The following is a 23293-nucleotide window of genomic DNA, read 5'->3' as shown; positions in this document are numbered from 1 at the left end:
CCATCAACAAGAGCATGCTACACACACCGCGCACACTGTGACTTTACTCATGTGTTCCTTGAGGTTGGCTCAAATGGCATAGCACTTTTCGCCACTTCAAGCAACAGTTCAACAAAATGGCCTCCACCACTGTCTAAGCACCGCAAGTCCTATTCGACAAGCTCACATGTGACCAACAACCTTGTATTGTTACCAACAATCCCACATTGTATTCTGACATCACAATCCATTCAAAGAAAAACCCTGAATACTTTGATAAACATCTCCACTTTTGACAACATAGACACAATAACAAACATGATATAACGCACAGCCGTCTTCCTGCCTCACCAAGACAGAGGGTATCCCAAAAAATCCCGTAGTCCTTCTTCTAATGTATCCATGGCTTGCCACTGACATATTTAATGTCAAAAATTCAACTGCATCATCCTACTCAAACATTTTGATCAATGATAACAAATCTGCTGGTTGTTTCGTTTGTAAAAACAACAACATGGGGCGATAGATGTTTTTATTCCTTTTGTCCCTGCTCTTGTAATTCTTTACCAGGGCAACTCTGGCAGACTGAGTCCTTATCCGTGTTCAGGAGGAAAGTAAAAACATATCTTTTTTTATAATTTGTCTTTTTCGGTAAGCATACACTTGACTGATAATAATTTTGTGGTGCCAATGGTTGGTTTTTAATTAACATCTGCGCCCAGATGCAATTTTCCTTGGTCCTTTGGGTATGTACGTTATAAATGTAAAATCAAATCAAATCCAATTCTATACCACCGCATATAGGAATACACCTCAATGAGATAAATTAAGAAACCACCATCCGCGAGCTAAGTAAGCACCTTCTGCAAATATCTAGACACAGGTAACCATACATAATCATCCTTGAACCAAGCTAAACTGCCCGATTCACAGGTATTCTTTTTTTGTTGTTTTTTTTTATATTGTTCATCCATAAACCAAGTTAATTCCCAGATCAAAAGTAACCTTTTTTATAGTATTTTTGTAAAATATTTTTAATCCAAAAACTAAGCTGACTGCCTAAAGAATGGGTAACCTTCCCAAAAAACACAAAAACACAGAAACAAAACACTAAGTGGAACTTTCCCTTCCCCTATAGTGCTGTATAGCTGAGTCTATAATTACACTCTGTGATCAGCTGAAGCCCTTCGGACAACGACTCTCTTTGAATCTGCCACTCTGCCGTCCGGTCTGCTTGGTGTCCCATGGGGAGCGGGGAGGAATTTCTCCAAAGCAGATTCTAACAGCCTTCAATTATTCCCACGTGTGGTCTTGGGGGTCGGTCCTAGCAGGTTGCTGGGCAGTCCTTCAGGCATGCAGCGGGACAAGGTGATTTTAATGCTGAAAGGTCTTAGCGACCATCACTCTGCTACCACTTGAAAAGGAGTGGCAGGGACACTCTTAGCAGATACCCTGATTGCCAGCAAGAGGGTACTTGGGCACCAATAAAAATCCCCACCTCAAGAATGGAAGACTCAACAATATGGCAAAGTTTACTGTCTTTATTCCCAATAAAAATTACAGGGATCACACTAGAACAGCATCTCATTCCAGAAGTTCTCATCCTACAAACATGGGTTACACCGTTTTAAAGTCTAGTGATGTCATGAAACGAGTTACGTCCAAAAATCCTACCAGGGCCTGGGGATTGGTCAGTTTAGGAAAACTATATATATAATACATAGGGGTTAGCCTGGTTATTGGATCGCAATATCTGGTTGCTCCTCCTAGCACCACCTCTAAATGTTACAATTACATAGTTGCAGGTTAACAGGGAAATTAATTGCCACTGCAACATAGTGTGCTTAACGTGAAAGGTAGCAAACTATTGAACAGAACAAGACCTTGTTAGGATTAGCCTTCCCTTCTATGGTTTATAAGGGAAGGAGGTGTTACCATCACTCTTCCCTTCTATGGTTTCACCTTCTGAATGCTGTATGTATGTGGTGATGTCATTTGTGGAATGTATGAGGTATCTTGGAGTGTTTGTGTATGAATGGGTTCTAACCCAGGCAGTTTATCTAAGAAAGCCTGGGTGGTGGGAGCCAGTGGGTTTCTTTCTAATGATTTCCTCCTATCTCCTTATGGACTTGATGAGACCTGATTTGTACCTGTAACTGAAGAACCTGAATAAAGCAACCATTAAGCATACCTGCAACTGTATCCTGTTTATATCACTATGACCCAGACCGGGTCATAACAATTGGCGACGAGGACTGGTCTCCAACAGGACTGGTTGGATGGACCCTGAAGGCTACAAAGGCTACAAGGCAACAGGTACCTGTGTGTGTGGTCCAGGATAAGGAGAAAGGAGATACTGCTGCGGGGGGTGCAGAGCAGGAGGGAAGCTCAAGTGAGAGACTGTACAAGGAGAGGGAACCCACTGCCCCCATGGTCCAGGAAGAGTCCCACCACCCAGGGCTGAGAAAGTGACAGTGCCTTGGTAGGCGCAAAGACAGGCACCCAGGGCTGAGAAAGTGACAGTGCCTTGGTAGGTGCAAAGACAGGCACCCAGGGCTGAGAAAGTGACAGTGCCTTGGTAGGCGCAAGGACAGGCACCCAGGGCTAAGGAAGTGTTTGTGCACTGAGCAGGGCTCAGAAGGACTGGAAGTCCCGGTAGGCACCCTGGGCGGAGTAAAGCAGGCGGCCCTAGTAAGCACCCAGCTGCAAATGGATTGTTCTTATACACTGGGAATAAAGCCTGGGCTGCAGAGGCAGTTTTTAGTTGGTAAACATAAGAGAGAGTGCTAAACTCCATCTGCCCACGGCGCCAGTGAGTGGATGTGCCCACTAGCCAGAGACAGGTTAGCAAGCTGAAGAGGTAAACAGAAGAGAGGGAGCAAGTTCCCAGCTCCCCGTGGTGTCGTAGACTGCTTGCAGCCAAGATAATGGCGCAGTTCTGTCATGGAAGCGCTTTAAAATGGTACGAGAAATGGAGGACCTCAGCAAGGAAACCTCAGCAAGCTCCGAGCGAAAGGAGATCAGTCCCGTGTTTAAGACTTTCATAAAATTAGTTGGACACAGTAAAAGCAGTTTTTTCGTCAGCTGTGTGACGGTTGGTGAGCAGAGCTCAGAGCAGCTCTGCGCTTCAGTGAGACTGATGACATCAGCGCAGCTGGTGTGGGAGCTAGCAATCGTTTGGAACTTTCTGATTGTGTGGCTTTGCGGCATTCTGCGCGAGCTGGCCTTACCAAGGAATGTTGGGCGCTTACCCGGCGATCGCTTCGAAACCATTTGAGCTGCCGTGTTTCGGCATTGATTATCAGAATAAAGCACCCATATGCGTCCCTACGTGACCAGGAAGCAAGCAAGCAGTGGACCAATCATAGCGTCCATGGGCGTTGTTCAGGAAGCAATCCTGTTGTCGTCCATTCTTAGCTACAGACGGTGACGTGTCTGTGGTTAGCGGCGCAATTAATCTGCAATGGACAACAGCTGGAGTTGTATGTGCCTCGAGGCTGTGTTCCCAGGATACAACTGAATTCAGTGAGGTACAGTTGTTGAGCGGCTGTTAAAATTGCCAACCGCTCCGTGATCAAGTGAGAGTGGCCATGTGAGATAGTTGAAATGCACATGGTTTTTCAGTCGCTATGCAGTTAGCTCGGATCGGAAGTGTTTGTTTACCTTTCCGGAATTCCAATGTAACGTTACTTATGGAATGCAAGGATGTTATTAGAGTTGCCTTGTGTGCATGACTGAGATGGATGCCTTTTAAGTTTTACAGCTCTGTAGTTTAACGTGGAATGAGTTTAACAGTTTCTGAGGCTTTGCAGCTAGGATTCGTGGCAAAGGTGGCAACGTGAACTTTTAATATGTCACCAGGAATTTTTCAGAAAAGGTTGCATTTAAACTGTTTAGTTTTAGGCATGGAGAGTTAGTTTGACATATCTCACTAACATTCATAACAATGTTGAGAATTTTGCAGTATGCAGTATGTGAGTAATGAGTTATGTTGCAATTCATGTATGTTAATCCTATGTTCCATGATCTCTCTAGTTTTTAACCATTTTGAGGATTTTACAGCTTGTAGCGTTGTTTCCTGCAATGGACAACATGGACTTATAGATTTTGACACCATAGATATAATTTCTGAGTAATGTCATAATCATGTGTTTAGTTTTGCCAAAAGTATTTTAAGGACATGTTCTTTGATGTGGAGTGTGGGTAGGGCCCTGCCCACACCCCACTATTTCCACCTGTTAGTATCAACATGTCTTTTCTTAAGTGTTGAGTGGTTATGTTGCAAAACTGTTTGAAGATGCATGGCATGCATGTAACCAGTGTGAAGTGTGTGTGTGCTGACTGGTTGTGGCTAATCTAGTGACTCTGCAGAGTCATTGTGTATGTGACTAATGGTAGTCTAGTCAAGTGGCTCAGAGGAGTCTCGATAGTGATTTGTGTGACTAGTGGTAGTCTAGTCAAGTGGCTCAGAGGAGTCTTGATAGTGATTTGTGTGACTAGTGGGACTCTGGTCAAGCGGCTCTGCGGAGTCATGATAGTGAATTGTGTGACTAGTGGTAGTCTGGTCAAGCGGCTCTGCGGAGTCATGTTAGTGATTTGTGTGACTAGTGGTAGTCTGGTCAAGCGGCTCTGTGGAGTCATGTTAGTAATTTGTGCGGCTCTGCGGAGTCATGATAGTAATTTGCGTGGCTTTGCGGGGTCATGATGGTAAATTGCGTGGCTCAGAGGAGTCAGGGTAATGATTTGTGTGGCTCAGAGGAGTCAGGATAGTGTCTTGTGCTGAGCCATGATGGTGAGTGATTGATTATTATTGTTTTTACTTGAAGTGTTGCTTCTGGAGTCATCCTGGATTTTGTTCTGGGTGGTTCTGGGAGCATGGCAACAGAACATCTTGGTAGTGGGGTTACCTGTTGTTTTTAGTAGCTATGAGGGCTCGAGGTGTCTGGCCAACACCTCAAGGAAGTATGGTGGTATGGTTGACTGGTTCCCCACTGGTTGCCTCTGTTGTGAGTGTTGCTATGAATGTTGAGTGGTTGAGGATGAGTCAGGTGAGTGTGTTTTGGTTGATTGGAGGCGCCTGTCTCTTTAGTTGCCATGAGTCTATGGTCTGGTGTGGCCTGGTTGTCCAGCTGTTATATTCTTGGTCTTTTAGAGTGACTGGCAGAGTATTTGTGCTTGAGGCCTTTTGATGGTTAGGTGTGATGACGGCTTTAGGTCATGGTGTGTTTGAGGTGTGACACTGGACTGGTTGGGATTGTAGGGGAAGGAGGTGTTAGGATTAGCCTTCCCTTCTATGGTTTATAAGGGAAGGAGGTGTTACCATCACTCTTCCCTTCTATGGTTTCACCTTCTGAATGCTGTATGTATGTGGTGATGTCATTTGTGGAATGTATGAGGTATCTTGGAGTGTTTGTGTATGAATGGGTTCTAACCCAGGCAGTTTATCTAAGAAAGCCTGGGTGGTGGGAGCCAGTGGGTTTCTTTCTAATGATTTCCTCCTATCTCCTTATGGACTTGATGAGACCTGATTTGTACCTGTAACTGAAGAACCTGAATAAAGCAACCATTAAGCATACCTGCAACTGTATCCTGTTTATATCACTATGACCCAGACCGGGTCATAACAGACCTCTCAGCCATGGGACCTTGGACAGCTGCTAGGCTGAGTAAAACGTCTGAAGGCAATGGGAACGATCACAAAGGTGCTGTATGTTCCCAATAAGTTGTCATCTCTGATCTCCTAAGCCCTGAGAGCGTTGTGAAAAACCAGAGGGTGTTTGCCTGCCCAGAGCCCGGGAATCGCTTACTCAGGTAGCCGGGGCACGACAATTGCCTTTGGATCCAGACCCTGGGAATCGACAAGTGTGGGAGGATCACCTGGGTGAGGGGTCCACTGGGAGTGGTGGAGAGACACCTGATGGCGAGACGCGGTGTCACCCTTTCCCAATACCCCTATCCAATCCTATTTTATGGGATATTCCAATTTCCCAGAACTCCCCTTTCCTACACCAACACTGTGCCGAGGAGGAGGAGGTCTACGGCTGAAAGGATTACTACGCATGCAATACACTTGACATGTCCCTCTAATGGGGTCCGGCACTTGACTTTAATCACACACTCCTAATACTTATTAACTCTCCCCACATGGTTAAAAGGTGGAACACTGAGACACACTTTGAGCAAGATGGTGCACGAGAAGGAACAGTTCCTCCAGGGCTATGGGGAACCAGGCAAAGGAGAGCAACAAACCGAGGGGTTGAACTGAAGGGACAGGAAGTCAGAGACACCCCTCACCCCCTGCCACAGCAAGAGATTGTTATTTCTGAAAAGGCCTTGTGGATTGTGCACGACAGCCCAGCTGGACGGGAGAAAGAGTCTTCCAAGTGCTACAAGGTTACGAGTCACCCATCCGGGTGAACGGTAGTGTTTAATTGAAATGCTTGCGACAAATATCCGAGGGATGAAGGATACGCGAGCGCCGATAAGCTGCGAGAGGAAGTGAAGCCATTGTTAAGAACTGTGAATATGAAACACAAAGTAGCAGAGTGGTCCGGCGAATTGAGATTGCCCAATCGAAAGTCTCTGTGAAATGTTTTAAAGCTGCAGTGGCAGCGGGAAGCGAGAGAAAGAATGTCCATACAAAACCGCATGTAAGAAAAGTTTGAAAGACTTGATCTAGGAGCAATTCATATTAAATCAAGTCATACGTAGCAAGTACATTTTCCAAGAGGCATTGGAATTGAAGGAACATATGCAAAGTGGAAGTAAAGAAAGAAAGGAGAGTCGAAGTGGTCATGTGGAGGGGAGAGCAAAAATCATCCCAGTTTTGAAAGTCTTCGACAGTGAAATCAAAATATGAAAGAAGGTATGAGCCCGATTGAGGGGGACCTATAGTGTGGAATGTGAAGAAAGCTTGGGGGAGGGAACCCCACCAAGGAGAAATGGTTTGAGCCCGATTGAGGGGAACCTATAGTGTGGAATGTGAAGAAAGCTTGGGGAAGGGAACCCCACCAATGAGAAAAGGTTTGAGCCTGATTGAGGGGAACCTATAGTGAACTGCAACTAAATACTATACTTACCATCTTTTTGTTGACACTGTGTAGAAGCTTGAAGGGTAACCTGGACTTGGGTGATGGGAACCTAAGAAGTTACACCCGTAAACATGAGACTCAGACTTTAATGGTCAAGAAGGCTCTGGAGGCAGAGCAAGCCACCAAACTGTGTTCACAAGCCAAAGTGTGTTAATTCATCAAGTGTTCCATCAAACCCTGCGTTATACAACATGAGGACAACAATTCAAACTGATTTATATTGCCATTCTGACATTTCGTTTCAACACTGATTTTTCCTTTTTTAGATACATATCCCTATGTAACATTCGTTTGTATTAGAGTGAGGGCAGGCATTAGGTTTTTGTTAGTATAGGCCTTTATTGTTTGACTAAGACTGACTAGGACTGTCACTTTATTATTTGATGGTCGAGATTACTCCCATCTTAGTTATAGGGCCAGACAGGAGGTTTTCCAACCCCCTTGAATCATCTAACAATAACATTTTTGAAACTTGCAACTCTTGTGTCAGTGTCTACTTGTGATACCATGCCTCCCTTATACATGGTGTCAGTATTGGGATACAACTCAATTGAAGCAAGTTGGGGAACCCTAAAATTTCAGAAATTCAGTGACCGAGTCTCATACCCTACTACCTCCACAAAATAATCTATTGGCTTTGATATATGCAGCAGAGTCTACCATCCCTCCAGGAAAAAGAGGAATGATTCCCACTGACTTAGTTCTAATACCCCTCCCCCTGGTTGTTATATTAGGCTGGTGCCAAAATCTTGTTTAGCCTGAATATTTGGTCTGGATGTACTTGCAGGAGTTATAGACCCAGATTTTCTTGGAGATATAAAAATACTCTTGCAAAATCATGGAGAAACCCCCTTTGAAATCCTTTATTTCCCCGTTTTAAGGAAGAGATAGAGCCTGAGGAAACTGTGAGAGATGTAACTTAGGTTTTGGGGAGGGTGATGAGAAACTCAAAATCGGAACCAAAGTGGAAGATGAACCCACCATCCTTCCAGACTTAGCTTTCACCCAACAAAATAACCCAATGCTGGCAGAGGCTTCCTTGCAAATAATTCCTGACGGAGAAGGCCGAGAAAAAAGAAATTCCTTTTTCATTCTGAAATAGGGACTACTGTATCGAAGAGAAACCTCAGGGGATGGCATAAGTAAAACCCAATTAGTAATAACCAAAACCCATCGGAAAATTGTGTTGGAAATTGCACACTCTCACTTGAAAAGGGGACACTTAGGACAATCTAAGACTCAAGCTCACATTAGTGGAAAATTCTATTGGCCGGGGACACATGCTGATATACAAAACATTGTTCAGACATGTGAAATATGTCAAAAGACCCACCTCTACCACGTAAATCTCCTGAAAGAATGGAAAGAGAACCCTTCTGCTGCTAACTCTTCCATGTTATCCTGTTTGGTACCCCAGGAGAGTGATAACCTACAACTCATTCCCCAAGAACTACCTAAAGACAAACACAAAACATGTAAATGACCTTGTCACCGCTTTCCCCGATGTATTTTGTTAAAAACCAGGGAGAGTACATGGAACTTATTACATCAGAAACCCGATAGGGAAAGTTAATTTGGTTGATCTAAAACCATACGTACTCCCAGAAGCACGAAGGAAAATAGTAATGGAGGAGGTTGAGAATATGCTGAAGGCTAATAATATCGCACTCTCTTCAAGACTGTGGTCTTTGCCTATCTTGTTGGTAACCAAACCCTACCAAACTTGAAGATTTTGCATAGATTTTAGGCAAGTGAACGCCATCTCCGACTTTGATGCATATACTATGCCATGCATTGATGACTTGATAGATACACTGTGAAATTCAGTGTTCTTGTCAACTCTAGATTTAAGTAAAGGGTATTGGCAGGTCCCTGTATACGGACCTGATAAGGAAAAAACACCCTTCTCCACACCAATAGGGCTATTCCAATTTAAAGTTCTCCCATTTGGTCTGCATGGAAGCCCAGCGACTTTTCTATGATTTATGGACAGAATACTACAACTTTATTTGGATTTATGTGGGGCCTGCATTGACAATATAGTTATCTACAGTAAAACGTGGGAGGACCACCTTTGCCATGTTTATACTATGAGAGCTCTCTGAGAGGCCGGTTTGACTGCCAACCCCAGGAACTGTAAGTTGGCTCAATCAGCCGTAAAATATCTGGACTTCTTTGTGGGGAATGGTGGTGTACAGCCTCAGCAAAAAAAAAGTGAAGACCGTCCTAGATGCCCCCACACCCAAGACCAAAAGAGATCTTAGAGCACTCTTCGGCTTGATGTTGTATTATCGCAGGTTTATCACAACATTTTCAGACAAAACATCACGGTTCACAGATAAATTACAAAATGCAGAACCCCAGAAAATTCATTGGACCAATGACGATGATGTTTGTTATAACAACGTCAAACAAACATTGGGCCTGATTAAGAGATTTGCGTTAAAAACCAAACTTTACTGGGCTGGAGGTAATACCGCGTCCAGGTAGCAATGACGCCGCTAACAGCGGCCGATTACGAGAGTGCGTGCACGCGCATTGTGGCATGCCGACACCCCTTCCGCCTCCGTCCACACCTAAATAACGGGCCCGTCAATAATGGGCCCGGCAATACCAGGCCTGTTATTACCGGAATGGGAAGTTACGTCATCGCGCCAAAATGGGAAATGACACGGTGGCCATCTTAAAAAACACAATCCACTGCAATCCTAGAAATACAGGACCTGGAGCCACACACCACCAGCCACATCTGCACCCACACCTAGGCATAAAAAAGGCGCATCCCGCCAGAGAAAGGAGAGATTCTCAGAGGATGAACTTAACATGCGGCCAACACACTGGCAGAGAATGCAGACGTGGTCTTTGCCTCAGGCCCCAAGAGAGCTGCACAGCTGAAAAAGAAAGAGGTATGGGAGCTAGTGGCCCAGAAGGTCAGTGTGGTTGGCACCACCCCCGCACCATAAAGGACGTTAAAAAACGCTGGGACGACCTGCGCCTCTGAGTGCGCAATATTTTATCTGCTAATCAGAGCAAGGGTCTGGCTACTGGCGGTGGGTCCAACTCACCCATTAAACTCACCCGCTGGGAAGAAACCTGTGCCAGCACCATTGGAATGGAGTCCATAGAGGGAGTGGGAGATATGGAACGTGGAGCGACGTCATCGGCAGATGGAGGTGAGTGTCCAAAGAAAACAGTGTAATGCAAAGTATGATGATGCTCCACCAATGTGACCTTGGCATGAGGCAATGCATGGGCCATCACACACACATGGACACATACCTGCCTAGATGCTGTCCCCAGCACTGTCACATTCACATGCATGCAGCATGCCAATGCCATACCTGAGACACACACCACAAACAGGGAAAAGGCATGTGTCACACTGCACGCAGTCCACAACACAAAGGCATGTCACACAGCATACACTGCCTCACACATGTGTGAACTTAACGTATGCCTGAATAACCCCACCATATGGCAAGCAACCTGTATGTCAAAACTGTAAGGCAGCAAGTCATCAAATGTGTACAACTGCACTAATACCATTGTATGCATGATGCATGCCCAACCATCACTGATGCCGTCCCTCTTTCGGTCCCCCACAGGCCCTGATACCGACAGTGATGCACAGGTCTCTGCTGCACAGGCCACCACTCCATCGAAGAGGGCAAAGTCCAGGGAAGAAACTAACAGGCCTTCCACGTCCAAGGGCACAGGCAAGGCACATCAGCCACCGAGGGCAAAGGCAACACAGGATGGCAGGGAACAGAGGCATCAAAGGACAGCCACTACACCAACAGCGCCAACACCTGTGGAATCCACTGAAGTTGAGCCAGTAGCAGATGTCTGCAGCTAACAGCTCGGTAGGGGAGGCAGCTGCCACAGCGCCACAGAGTGGCGATGAAGAACAATCCCAAGGTGAAGTATGTGCCCTTGAGGAGGACAACTGCTCAATGGAAGTTGGTTGCACACCCAGCCCCGCCCAAACACCCCAGTACACCCCAATAAGCACACCCGATGGCACCTCGCACATTCAGTCTGGAGGAGAGGCAGAACCAGAGGCCTGGAGCCCCACAGAGGACCAACCTGAATTGGGCCCCTTGCCACACGTACCATCCACCTCCAGAGGGGTCTGGGACGAGGAGTTCAGGATGGTACAAATGGAGGCGCGGCAGCAGGAGCTGACCAGCTTGTAAAACAATATGTCTCTGATGGTGACGTGACGAGGAAAGAGGCCCGAGAGAACACTGCGGCCATGAAAGGGGCCATAGAGCCGAGCGCCTTAAAGATCTGTGAGGAGTTGTCGGCAGTGGGGCAGGTCCTTGCCAGGATTGCGGATGCTTTGGAGGCTCAGCGTCGTGCCACGACAGTAGAGCAGGCGCCCATGGGGTCATCGTCAAGCTCCACACAGACGAGCCCCCTGCGCAGGTCTGTGCGCACCATGCAGCGCACCAACATGCCGCCCCTGGAGTCCGACATAGGACACAAGTAGCAGGGTAGGCCTGCATGTGCAGACTTATGCAGACTTGAGTGGCATAACATTGCATGCCGTGTGTGGGGGTGTTGTGGGGGGAAGGGGAGGGGGTGGGAGGAGGGGGTCTGTGGGGGAGTTGTGGGGTGAGGGGGAGGAGGTGTGGGGGGAGTTGTGGGGGGAAGGGGAAGTGGTGTGTGGGGGAGTTATGGGGGGAGGGTGGGAGGGTGTGTGTGTGAGGTGGAGGGTCTGAGCATTGTTTACTTATTTCCTGTTAAATACACCCGTTGTGTACCAAAAAAATCACATGACTGGACATTCCTTATTGTGTATGTGTGCTTTATTGGTTTACAGTGCATAGTGTCCATGTACCCCTACACCCAGTGCCCTGAGTCCCACATTCATGGCACCCTCTGCATCCATGTGTCTTAGAAATATTGGCCCATCACAGACTGGCGCACAGCACGTTTCTCCTGTGCATCGCCACCTGGATGATGTGCAACCCCATCTTCTTCATCTTCTTCATCCTCACCTGGTGGTTGCTGTTCAATGTCAGCGGGCAGAGGCATGTTCCGTCGGATGCACATGTTGTGCAGCACGACACATGCCATGATGATCTTGGCCACCTTCTCATGCCTGTACTGCCCCGCCCGACCTGCTAAGGCAGCGAAAACGTGCCTTCAACAGGCCAAAGGTCTGCTCGATCACCACACGGGTACAGGTATAGGCACGATTGCAGTCCTCTTCGTGCCTGTTCTGTGGGTTCCGGACAGGGGTGAGGAGCAATGGCTTCAAGGGATAGCCACTTTCACCTGCATGGGTGCAAAATAAGGTATGTGTAAGTCAATTCCTGAAAGACACTTGTACTTATCACACATGCCAGCAGATATTTGTTGTTCACATGCACATGTCCCTGGATGTATGCACACATTTTACCTTGCCACAATGTGTGCTGTCCCATGGTCTAATGGTGTGGGTTGTGTCGTCCAGATGATACAGGGTGTCCACTCCCTTGCTGTTGTTCCTCATTCAGCACTTATTATTACCATGGTGACATGCAGCGCTACTGTTGTGGTGGCCCAGTGACAAGCAGTGTATTCCCTTGGTGGGATTGATTTGTGCGCACTCATGGATGCTTGTCCTGTGTTCGGTTTTGCTACGGACAATTACATTGTGCATACTCATAGCATGTTGCTGGATTGTGTTACAGAGGGTGAGGTCAGATGATGTGCAGTGGACGTGTTGTGGGATTTGGCTGGTTGAAAGTCAGGCATATTGTCATTGGTGTGCAGCTTCCGTCATTACTATGGGGTTGGGTGTGATGTTAATTTTGGGATGCTTTGAGGCACAGTGTTTTTCAGTATGGAAATTGTGCAGTCACCACACCAATGACACCAGGCTGGTGTATGCATCTCTCCCTCCATTATACAGACATTCCTCTCTGATAGTAATTGCATTACCCTGGCCAGAGCCCTCATCCTGTCGCGCCTGGACTATTGCAATGCCCTCTACTTAGGATCGACTAAAGCAACCATCAAAATATTCCAAACATTACAAAATAATGCCCTTAGAGTGGCTTTAGGCATTTCCAGAAGAGACCATATCTCAGAGAGCATTCGACAGAACAACTGGCTCCCAACCAACGACAAAGTCCTCCTAAAAACCTTGTTGCTTCCCCATAAATCTCTCAACAATGCTGCCCCTATCTACTTGGCGGAGAGATTCCATAAACAGACCTCCCTGAGACCATTGAGATCAGCCAACAGAGATCGCCTCTCCATATCCAGCTTCAAACAATCCACAATCGGAGGCAACAGCTTCCCTGTGAAAGCTGACAAATTATGGAACTCCCTGCCTCCCACTTTGAGAACAGACCAATCATACCAAAACATCAGATCCAGCATCATTATGTGGCTGAAATCCAATGACCAGTAATTATAACCCCTGCCTAGGAAACAACTAGGACTGACCGGCTACCTCAAAGGTATCCACTAAATCCCATCTCTCTGCTTGTATCCCTGTACTTATCTCCGCTCACCCAATTTTATTCTGTATATATTGCTTTCTGGAAATTGCCTGTATTATCTGTATCCGTGAAGACCCTAGGAGTCTATCTAGACACTACACTTTCCATGACAAGACAAGTCAGCGCCATCTCCTCCTTTTCTGCACTGACCACTAAACTCATCTATGCCATAAAACCCTACCTCACCACTCCCAACTGCCTCTCCATCGCCAGAGCCACCATGGGAGCCAGATTAGATTATTGCAATGCCCTCTTAGCCGGCACATCAGCCAAAAATCTAAATAAACTCCAAATAGTGCAAAACAATGCGCTCCGTGCTGCTCTCCACATCCCCAAATCTGACCACGTAGCGCAGGCCCGAAGAAACGCTCACTGGCTCCCGGTCAAGGAAAGAATCAACTTCAAAATACTCACACTCACACACAAATGCATCAATCACACCACTCCATCCTACCTATCGGAAACCATAACTAGGAAATCCTCCCTTCGTCCCAAGAGGAGCCACCATGACAATCAACTCCCAATCCCTACCATAAGAAGAGCTAAAGCTGGAGGCATCAGCTTCCCACACTTAGCACCCAAACTCTGGAATAACCTCCCGAATTCCCTCAGAGCAGAATTCTCCCTCCTCTCCTTCCGCAAGTCCCTCAAAACCACGCTCTTCACATAATCCCTTCTCCACCCTCTGATGGAACTCCACCTTACCGCCTTGCCATCTATATTACTAATGTATGTAAATAAAAAATGACACTGTAATTTAATAATTGCCATGTATGCTTAACAAACGTTCCTTTTGTAACCAGTCAATCTGCTGTATATGTAACAGCGCCACGATGACCACGGGCTGAGTAGGCGCTTCAAAAAAATGCAAATAAATAAATAAATGAATAAATAATATACTCCTCTTGTATGATACGCCTGTAAATAAGTACCATCTGTATATACCCTCCTGTAATTATTGCCTTGTACGTAAATTGTATACATTTTTGTGTAACGAAGCTTTGCATATACTTGTAACTGCTGTGCCCTATTACCTCCGGCTATGATGCACATTATAAATAATAAAACAAACAAACAAACTGCCATGTGCCTGTCATGCAATTTACCAAGCAGCCAGACACGTTGTCCTGCATGTCGTGCTATGTAGCGTGGTAGCGTGGAGTTCCGCAGGACCGTTGAGTCATGAGTTGATCCGGGAAATCGGGCACAACAATGTGTGATGATTTTCTGGAGTCACATACCGTCTGTACATTGATGGAGTGATATAGCTTACGATTGCGGTACACCACTTCCATGGCATGCGGGACCACCAATTCCACATGGGTGCAGTCAAGAGCACCAATACAATTTGGCATGCCTGCCAGTGCATGGAAGCCAACTTTAGTGTCAAATATCTCCTGGGCAGTCCGTGGTAGGGATATGTAGTCGCTTGAGTGCTTCAGGAGGGCATCCAGCACTTGGTTCAGCATGCGTGAAAATAAGGGTTGCGATATGCCATGCATCTGCCCCGCTGCTCAGGCGTTAGGTTGAATGGACTGGCTCTGATGCGAGGGATTGGGCTGCCTTTGTGGTACCACTGGCTGCACTGGTGGGGCTTGCTGGGCCTGTCTCACCCTCCTTCTCCTCCTGCGTCTCCTCTGTGATGCCTGTTGTTGTTGTTGCTGGTGTAGCAATGCAAACATGTCCTCCAGCACCAATATTGCAACTGCAAGTGGAATCATTTTGGTGTGGAAAGGGGTGTGGTGTGTGGGTGTGCTCCTTTTGGGCTGGGCCAGACTCCATTGCCTCCACCTGTGCCTATTGTGTGCACCAGTGGCAGTTGGGAACACTGCACATTTCTGTTAGCGGGTGATTTGTGATGCCGGTGATGCCGACATCCCGGTATCCCTTATTACTGCCTTCATGATGCCGGTATTTGCATGTCCGCATGACTTGTGATGTCCTCCTATAAAGCGGCATCCTGGTATTGCCGGCCCGAAAGGGCCACGTGCCCACGCACATGCCGGTACGGGGGTGCACGGTCTCAGCGGTGGTGCCAGTACCGGGTTGTTGACTCGTAATAGGTCGGAGCGGTATGCAGTGCCGGTATTCCCTTGCCGGCATTGTTTTTCCATTACCGCGAATCTTGTAATGAGGCCCATTGTGTCAGAACCCCATATTGAAAGTGGCAGACTTCTCAAAAGAGTTTGTTTTACATACTGATGCCTCACTGACTGGGTTAGGACTGGGACCGGGTTAGGAGCCGTACTGTCTCAAATACATAATGGCTCAGAACATCCTATGTTATTTACCAGTCACAAACTATTTCCCAGAGCGAAAAATGACTCTGTTAGAACTAGATGCCCTTGCCATCAAATAGGTGATCCTCCATCTCAGGTGCTACCTACTGGTAAGGAAATGGACCCTTATTACTGATCATTCACCCTTAGTTTGGATAAGTCAGAGGAAACAATCTAACCCTTGAGTCATGCAATGGTTCTTGGACTTGCAACCATACTTTTTTGGGTGGAACATCGAAAGGGTAAAGACCAGGGAAACGTTAATTTCCTTTTCTGGTTCACTTGCAAAACAGATCCTTCCACATCGCGTAGGGGAAGGTTATGTGAAAAACCAGAGGGTGTTTCACTGCCCAGACCCATTGCCTTTGCATTCAGACCCCTGGGGGCGGACAAGTGTGGGAGGATCACCTGGGTGAGGGGTCCTCAGGGAGTGTGGGAGAGACACCCGATGGCGTAACACTGTATCCCCCCTTTCCCAAGGGGCCTATCCAATCCTGTTGTATGGGATATTCCAATTTTCCAGATCACCCCTTTTTTACACAAACACTGAGCCAAGGAAGAGGAGGTCTAAGGCGGAAAGGATTACCATCCATGCAATACACTGGACATGTCCCTCTAACAAGATCAGGTAGGGTGAGGCACTTAACTTTAATCACGAACACCTAATACCTATTAACTCTCCCCACATGGTTAAAAAGTGGAACACTAAGACCCACTTTGAGCAAAGCGGTGCACGAGAAGGAGCAATTCCTCCAGAGCTATGGTTAACCAGGCAAAGGAGAGCGACAACCCGAGGGGTTGAACCGAAGGGGCAGGTAGCCAGAGACCGCGTAGCGAGAGATTGTTTTTCTGAAAGGCTGTGTGGATTGCGCACGACAACCCAGCTGGAAGGGAGAAAGAGTCTTCTGCTACAGGTTAGCAGCCACCCATCCGGGTGAACGGCAATGTTGGGCAGGCGCAGAAGCAGCAGTGGTCACAACCTTGACTCCTACATCAAAGGCGCGAAAGACAGAAAGCATCTTCACACGACCAGTCAGTTGAGGGAAGCAAAGAAAGCCTGGGCTGTTTAATTGAAATGCTTGCAACAATATCCAAGGGTTGACGAAATACAAAGTAGCAGAGTGGTTCGGTGAAGTGAGATTGCCCAATCGAATGTCTCTGTGAAATGTTTTAAAGCTGCAGAGGCAGCAGGAAGTGAGAGAAAGAAAGTAACCACAAAACCGCATGAAAGAACATTTTGAAAGACTTGATTTAGGAGCAATTGATATGAAGGCAAGTCATATTGTCGGGGTGATCTCCCGGGGGCCGGCAGAGCCATCCGCGGACCTCGGGGGCTGGGGAGGCCCCAACTCTTCCTGCGTCCCAAAAGGAGTATGAGGCACACACAAGAGCAAAGTAATTACTGCTGTTTATTATAGTAACAGCAGGGATCGTTCTCCGTCCGTATGCATCCAGGGAGACGCTCTCGTTCTTAGTGGGGCTCGCAGGCCCTTTTTACCGTAGTATGATGCGCTACTCGCGTCACTTGGAAAAACCGTCACAAAACCTATCGCCACTTCGTGTTGGCTCCCAGAGTGGTAGGGTTAGTATAGATGCTCATATGGAGGACTATTAGTGGATAAGGAAGGGTCAGGTGGCACACTTGGGTTGTTCCCCAACACTTGTTACAATAAATTGGTTACACAGGGACCCTTGGTGATTGGCTAACTGAAATGGCGTCAGTGAGGAGCCCCTCGTACTCTGATTGGTTCCCTCGTGAGCCCCCATGCCTGGGACTATTGCTGTTCCCATCCCGCGAAGTACCTGGTGTTAGCAACATTGTGCAACTATGTGTTAGTGACGGACAATGGACAGGTCTTTGCTAGTGGCTGATGATCACGCCTTTCCCATCGGTCTAGGTGTCCAACTTGTTGCTTCGTTGTTACAGCATGCGTCCCAGACGTGGGACCACGGAGACTTTCTGTCTCGCTAGCTTGGCATCTTGTCAGTTTGGCTTGGTCACGTGTGTAGAGACCATAGCTGGGGCAGAATTATGAGCATTTGATTTGTTTTCCCGCCCAGAGGAGTGCTTGGCGGCGGCAGGTGTAACCTTGGTACTGAGAGCTCGGCATGTGGGTTGCAACAGTGTGGCCTTGGCGGTGGGCTCTCGCTGGAACTCGTTCTGATGTTCAGCGCATTGCTTTTTGTCTCGAGAGGGTTTTTGTCTTAGAGGCTCCAGCCTGGGGACTCTTGCTTTGCGGCATACTCGGGCCTAGTTTCTGGGAGGTGGTATATAATCCATCACATGGGTGCCGTAGGGCAACAGAGTGTCACAAGTAGCAGTGGATATATACAAATGCGTCTCTATGAGGACAGGGTAGCATGAAGCGTCTGCAAGCATATACACAAGCTCTTCAGGCATCTTGCGTTTCTGCGGTGCTGTAGGAGGCCTATACAAAAAATAACAACGATGCATGTCTGTGAGTTTGTCAGTCCGCTACGTCATAGCATTGAGTATGTTCTTCATGTAGGTTGGTGTGTGAGTGACCAGTGTGCATGGTGGTACGTGTTTTCTTGTCTGTTGGCTATGTTGTCATGGCATCTCTAACGATGTGGATACTTGTGGCTGTTGTTTTAGTCGATCTGGTCCATATCACAGGCGTCGGCTTGGCCAGGGCATGGTAGTGGACATGCTCCTCATGCATGTGGGCCACGAACACATGGTACCTTATCATCTGGTAAGGAGGTGAGCGGGTCAAACTCCTCTCGCGGGGGGTGCTTGGGCCGTGATCCTCTGGGCCAGGGTCTGGATGAGAATGGGGGAAGTGTGTTCTCCCATTTTCCCACTTCAGTCCCCCCTCTGTTCGACTTGTCGACTACAAAATTATCCGCTCTCTTGTCTCCGCGTGGTCTCCATACCTTTGTTATTCCTCCTAAGTGTCCATACTGGTTCACATGATCTTCAAATGACCAGTACATAAACACACATCCACCACCGGGTTTGCAGTAGACCCACTTTCCAACATAGCTCTTCGGGTTCCTTGGGTTTTCTACCTTCACAGACGGCGGGTGCGAGTCATTTTCTAATATTTGCTTGCGCAATCTCTCCCTTTCCTTTATTATTATATCTGTGTGTCTGTCGTCTTCTGCTGGCATTAAGGCGTGCATGCCGATCATTTCCATCATTTCATCAGTCGTCCGTGCTGTCCGAGCTCTCCACAACCTTAATCCTAAAAGGGCAGCCATACCCATTATTATGCACCCAGCTATTATTTTAAGGCCATCTGACAACCATGATGGCATCCACGACCACAAGTAGGAAAACCAGCTGCCATCTTTCTTCACTCCTTTAGCTTCTTCTTCCATCTTGGCGTGCATCTTGGCAAGTTGTGATACTGCCTCAGTAAGTGTGCGGTTGTCTGCGTCATTAGCAGGGATGAATGTGCAACATGATTTTCCAATTTTTGCACAAACTCTCCTTCCGTTGCAGTAAGGAGGTCCAGCACATATCTATTCTGTAGAGCTACCAATCGTACTGCCCTCAATTCTTCTTTTATTGCATTGAATCCGTTGACGGTGGAGTATATTGTCATCATTAGCTCCAATCTTGTTATCTGGAGCCATTCTGCATTTGCATATGCCTGCAGTCCTGGATGTATTATTGATGAGAAGAACATTGCCGCTCTGCTAAACAGTCTGTGTCCCGGTGGAATGTCACTGAGAGCTGTTTCCGATCTTCCCCACAGGTAGTTTCCCGTCAGTGGTTCTCCTTGTCTTTTCACTCTTAACAATATGTTTGTGTCGTTACTTTCTTTTCCTCCTCCATTCATCACATATCTTTTCCTCCTTTAATCCCCTTCGTCCATGTTAGGGAAGTTCCCCAAATTGACATGTTTCTGTGGTATCACTAGGGATAGTACATTTATGTGTACCATTGTGCATAGTCCATTCCAAGATGCCGGCAAGCTGCTGTATGCCTTATCTCCGCAGGCCCAATAGTGGTCCATTAAACACCGATGTACCGGCACCCTCCTTAGTTATGGTCACTATCCTTTTGCAGTTGCTGTTCCTTCCGACATGGACGTCTCTGTTGTGTTCATAACATAGTGTCGGTGCAATTAGTGGAAGTATTGATGCCGGGTCTTCGTCCTTCTCTAACCAGGTCACCAGTCCGGCTCTCTTTATCCATCCGTTGAAACACTTGTTGTTTTCTTCGTCTATTTTTGCTATATTTGGTTTTGTCAGTGTTATCATCTTGCTCCCCACAACCTCGTCTGTCCATCCTTCCTTCGTGTATACTTTCCCACATATTAGAAGCAGTTGTCTTTCCCAGCACCCCATTACTCCAGCAACTTCACTTGAGCGCCATTCACAGGGTAGGTAATTCAACGTTACTTCCTTCGTCTCTCCTTTGTCTGGGCCATCCGTCACGTACTGGAGCCCTTCTGTTAGTTGCCAGTAGTTATTGTACATGTGGAGTGTCTTGATGAAGTTATTTTCATACGGGTATGTGTCTCTCGTCTTCCACTTTATTATTGCCATTCTCCTTTTGTTTGGAACAGGGCCAGGTATATCAGGCATTCTACTGATGTTGCTGGTACTTCAGTAGCCACAAATGTTCTGGAGGCGCTCATGGCGTATGGGATCAGTGAGCACACATAGCAGTTGTCCTTAGTTGTCCCCTTACCAATTTTGGACATGTGCTGATACCACATGTTGTTTGAGACGTGTGCGGAATCTGTAAGATATGTGTCAACCCCATTATTATCAACATATGTGCTACGTTTAATCCTCCCCCCATTTAATCTTGTTCTGCTCGTACCACCTGACACCGTACCTGTTGCCGCCGTGGTAGGGGGTTCATTAGTAGGAGGTGCAGCCATGACATAAGAAGCATAGTGTGCCTGCCAGACAGCGGCAGCAACGAGACCAGTGATAAACAAAAAACCTATAATTTTTAATACAATAGCTAATATCACCGGCATTTTCCTCTTACCTTTGCTGCGGTCCTGCAGCTTATTATTTCACTATATTGATGCCCGCCTGAAAATTTCTAAAAATAAGCATTAATTTGTTAGTTTTGTTTATTCAAGCTCTCCCTATCAAGTAATCGTTTAATGCCCAAGCGAAAAGCTGTTCCCACGCGTATCTTAGTGATCTATCTCTTAAGGCTGGTAAGTGCTCGTGGAGATGTGGGAATTATTGCTCTATGGCCAGAAGGAACGTGTTGTAATAAACACGTATTTATCGCTTCTTTAAATATTTTGGTCTTTTTATAACGTATACAAATTGGTGTGACAGTGCTTCAGGTGTGTCGTCGTCTGAGGGCAGCATTTACCTTTGGGCAAAACGCAACGTTAGTTACATCACTTTCCTTTATACGTAAACAGTAATACGCGGTACCTGCATGTGTGAGACAAAAGAGAAAGAGAACATGCATGTGTCTACAATTGTGGTGCAATATAACAGTTTGTTATACAATGTCCTTTAATTAGGTAGTGGCAGGGGCGGGGTTGGCCTGGGCAGTGTTTAGTTTGCTCTGGGACCTTGTGACCATGGGGTGGGCTGTGGGCGATTGTCCATTTGAGTCCTTAGGGGTGTCTGGAGTTTGGGAGGGGACAGGGGCTGTGTCACTGTTGGCTTTTATTGCTGTTGCTGCTGCGTTGGCCCTGTCATCGATGCAAGAGCGGGTCTGATCTTTGTAGGGCTTGATGTCGTGCAGGTGAGTCCAGACCTGTTTATCCCTGAGCTTCACTGCTCTAGTAGTTACTTTCTCGACCTGATGGGGCCCAGTGAACTTTGGGCTAGTCCACTTTCTATTAAAATTGCAAAGGAGGATGTGATCCCCCTCTCTTACTGTCCACTGTGCTGCTTGCTCCTGTCCTTCAATTGTCTTGTCTTCTTGTTGGGTGGTCTTCGACCCGCCCCGCGTCCTCTCAAGCTGTTGAGTGATAAAGGTGACACTAGTAATCAAGGAAGATATATATTTGTACATTTCATCACCAAAAACAGTTTGAACAGAGTGGTAATCTGTTATGGCCCTTGATGGTGGTGTCAGTGGGAGGTGCATTTGATGTCCGGTCACCACCTCGTGGGGTGTGAGGTGGTGATCCGACCCTGGCCAGTTTCTTAACTCAAATAGGGCTAAGGGGAGACAGTAAAGCCAGCTTTTCTTGGTAGATTGCTGAATGTTAGCTTTTTCTTCTTTTAGGAGGCCGTTGAGGCATTCACAAACGCCATTCGCCTGTGGGTGGTACGCACATGCAAACTTGTGCTTGATGCCAAGGAGAGCAGTTATGTGCTGAAACATTTCATTGGCGAAGTGTGGGCCATTGTCTGACCGCAATACTTCGCACACCCCCCATCGTGGGAACACCTCCCTCACCAGGAAATTTGCTGCTCTAAAGGCGTCTGCATGGGAGCATGGACCTGCTTCGATCCACCTTGAAAATGGGCATACTACCACAATCATGTATCTGTACCCTTGACATACGTTGATCATGTCAACGTAGTCAATGTGGAGATTTAGGAAGGGTCCTTCCGGCCGGGGTACAATACCTTTGATCACTTGCAGCGTGTGACCGGCCGTAAACTGTCGGCAAGTGAGACAATAACTAATGAAGTTTGCAACATGTGAATTTAGGTCGGGACAGAACCATCCCTCCTTAATTCGTGCTGCATCACCTCTTTTCCTGTGTGTGCGGGATGATGTAGTTGGACCAGGGCTGTTTTCAATAAGGCCAGGGGCATGACTATTTTGCCTGTATTGTTTTGCCGCCATAACGCGTCTGGGGGGGGCATTGTTCATCCCCTTTTGACCCAGAGCTCTTTCTCTGCCATGGGTGCTGCTGCCTGTATCTCCATTATTTCATTCTCAGGAATATGAGTGTACCCATCCTTCATCAGCATCTGTCTTGCCCCCACTCTCCCCTTATCTTTTTCTTTTTCTGGGGGGATCCAAATCTCCCCGAAGTACGCAGCATGTTTAGCATGTGCGTCTTCTGTTTCATTACCTTTGGAAATGTGTTCATCTCCATTTGTATGGGCCTGACACTTCACCAAGGCCACTTCTTTGGGTTCTTCAATCACTTCAATTAGTTCAGCAAGCAGTAGGGCATGTTGCACTGGGGTGCCGTCTGCCCTCCTGAACCCTCTTCGCTGCCACTTAATTAACCCAGAATGTACAGTTGATGTGACATATGCACTGTCGGAATATATAGTTACTCTTTTGTCATTGCTTTCTTTTAGTGTTAAAATTAGGGCCACTAACTCTGCTGCCTGGGCAGAGTAATGTTGTGGTAGCTGGACACATTTCACTGGGACATATGTCCAATCCTCTGTTAATCTTACCACTGCTGCACCTGTTCTGCAGGCCCCATCACTTTGGCCAATTGTTGAGGACCCATCAATGTACATTTTTTCTCCCCCCTCTAGGGCGTTTTCCTCAACTTTTCTTGTGCTTGAATAT

The sequence above is a fragment of the Ambystoma mexicanum genome, chromosome 10, assembly GCF_040938575.1.
Source record: "Ambystoma mexicanum isolate Mex_15411 chromosome 10, UKY_AmexF1_1, whole genome shotgun sequence".
NCBI lineage: Eukaryota > Metazoa > Chordata > Amphibia > Caudata > Ambystomatidae > Ambystoma > Ambystoma mexicanum.
The sequence above is the reverse complement of the archived record's forward strand: the minus strand, read 5'-3'. Positions refer to the sequence as shown.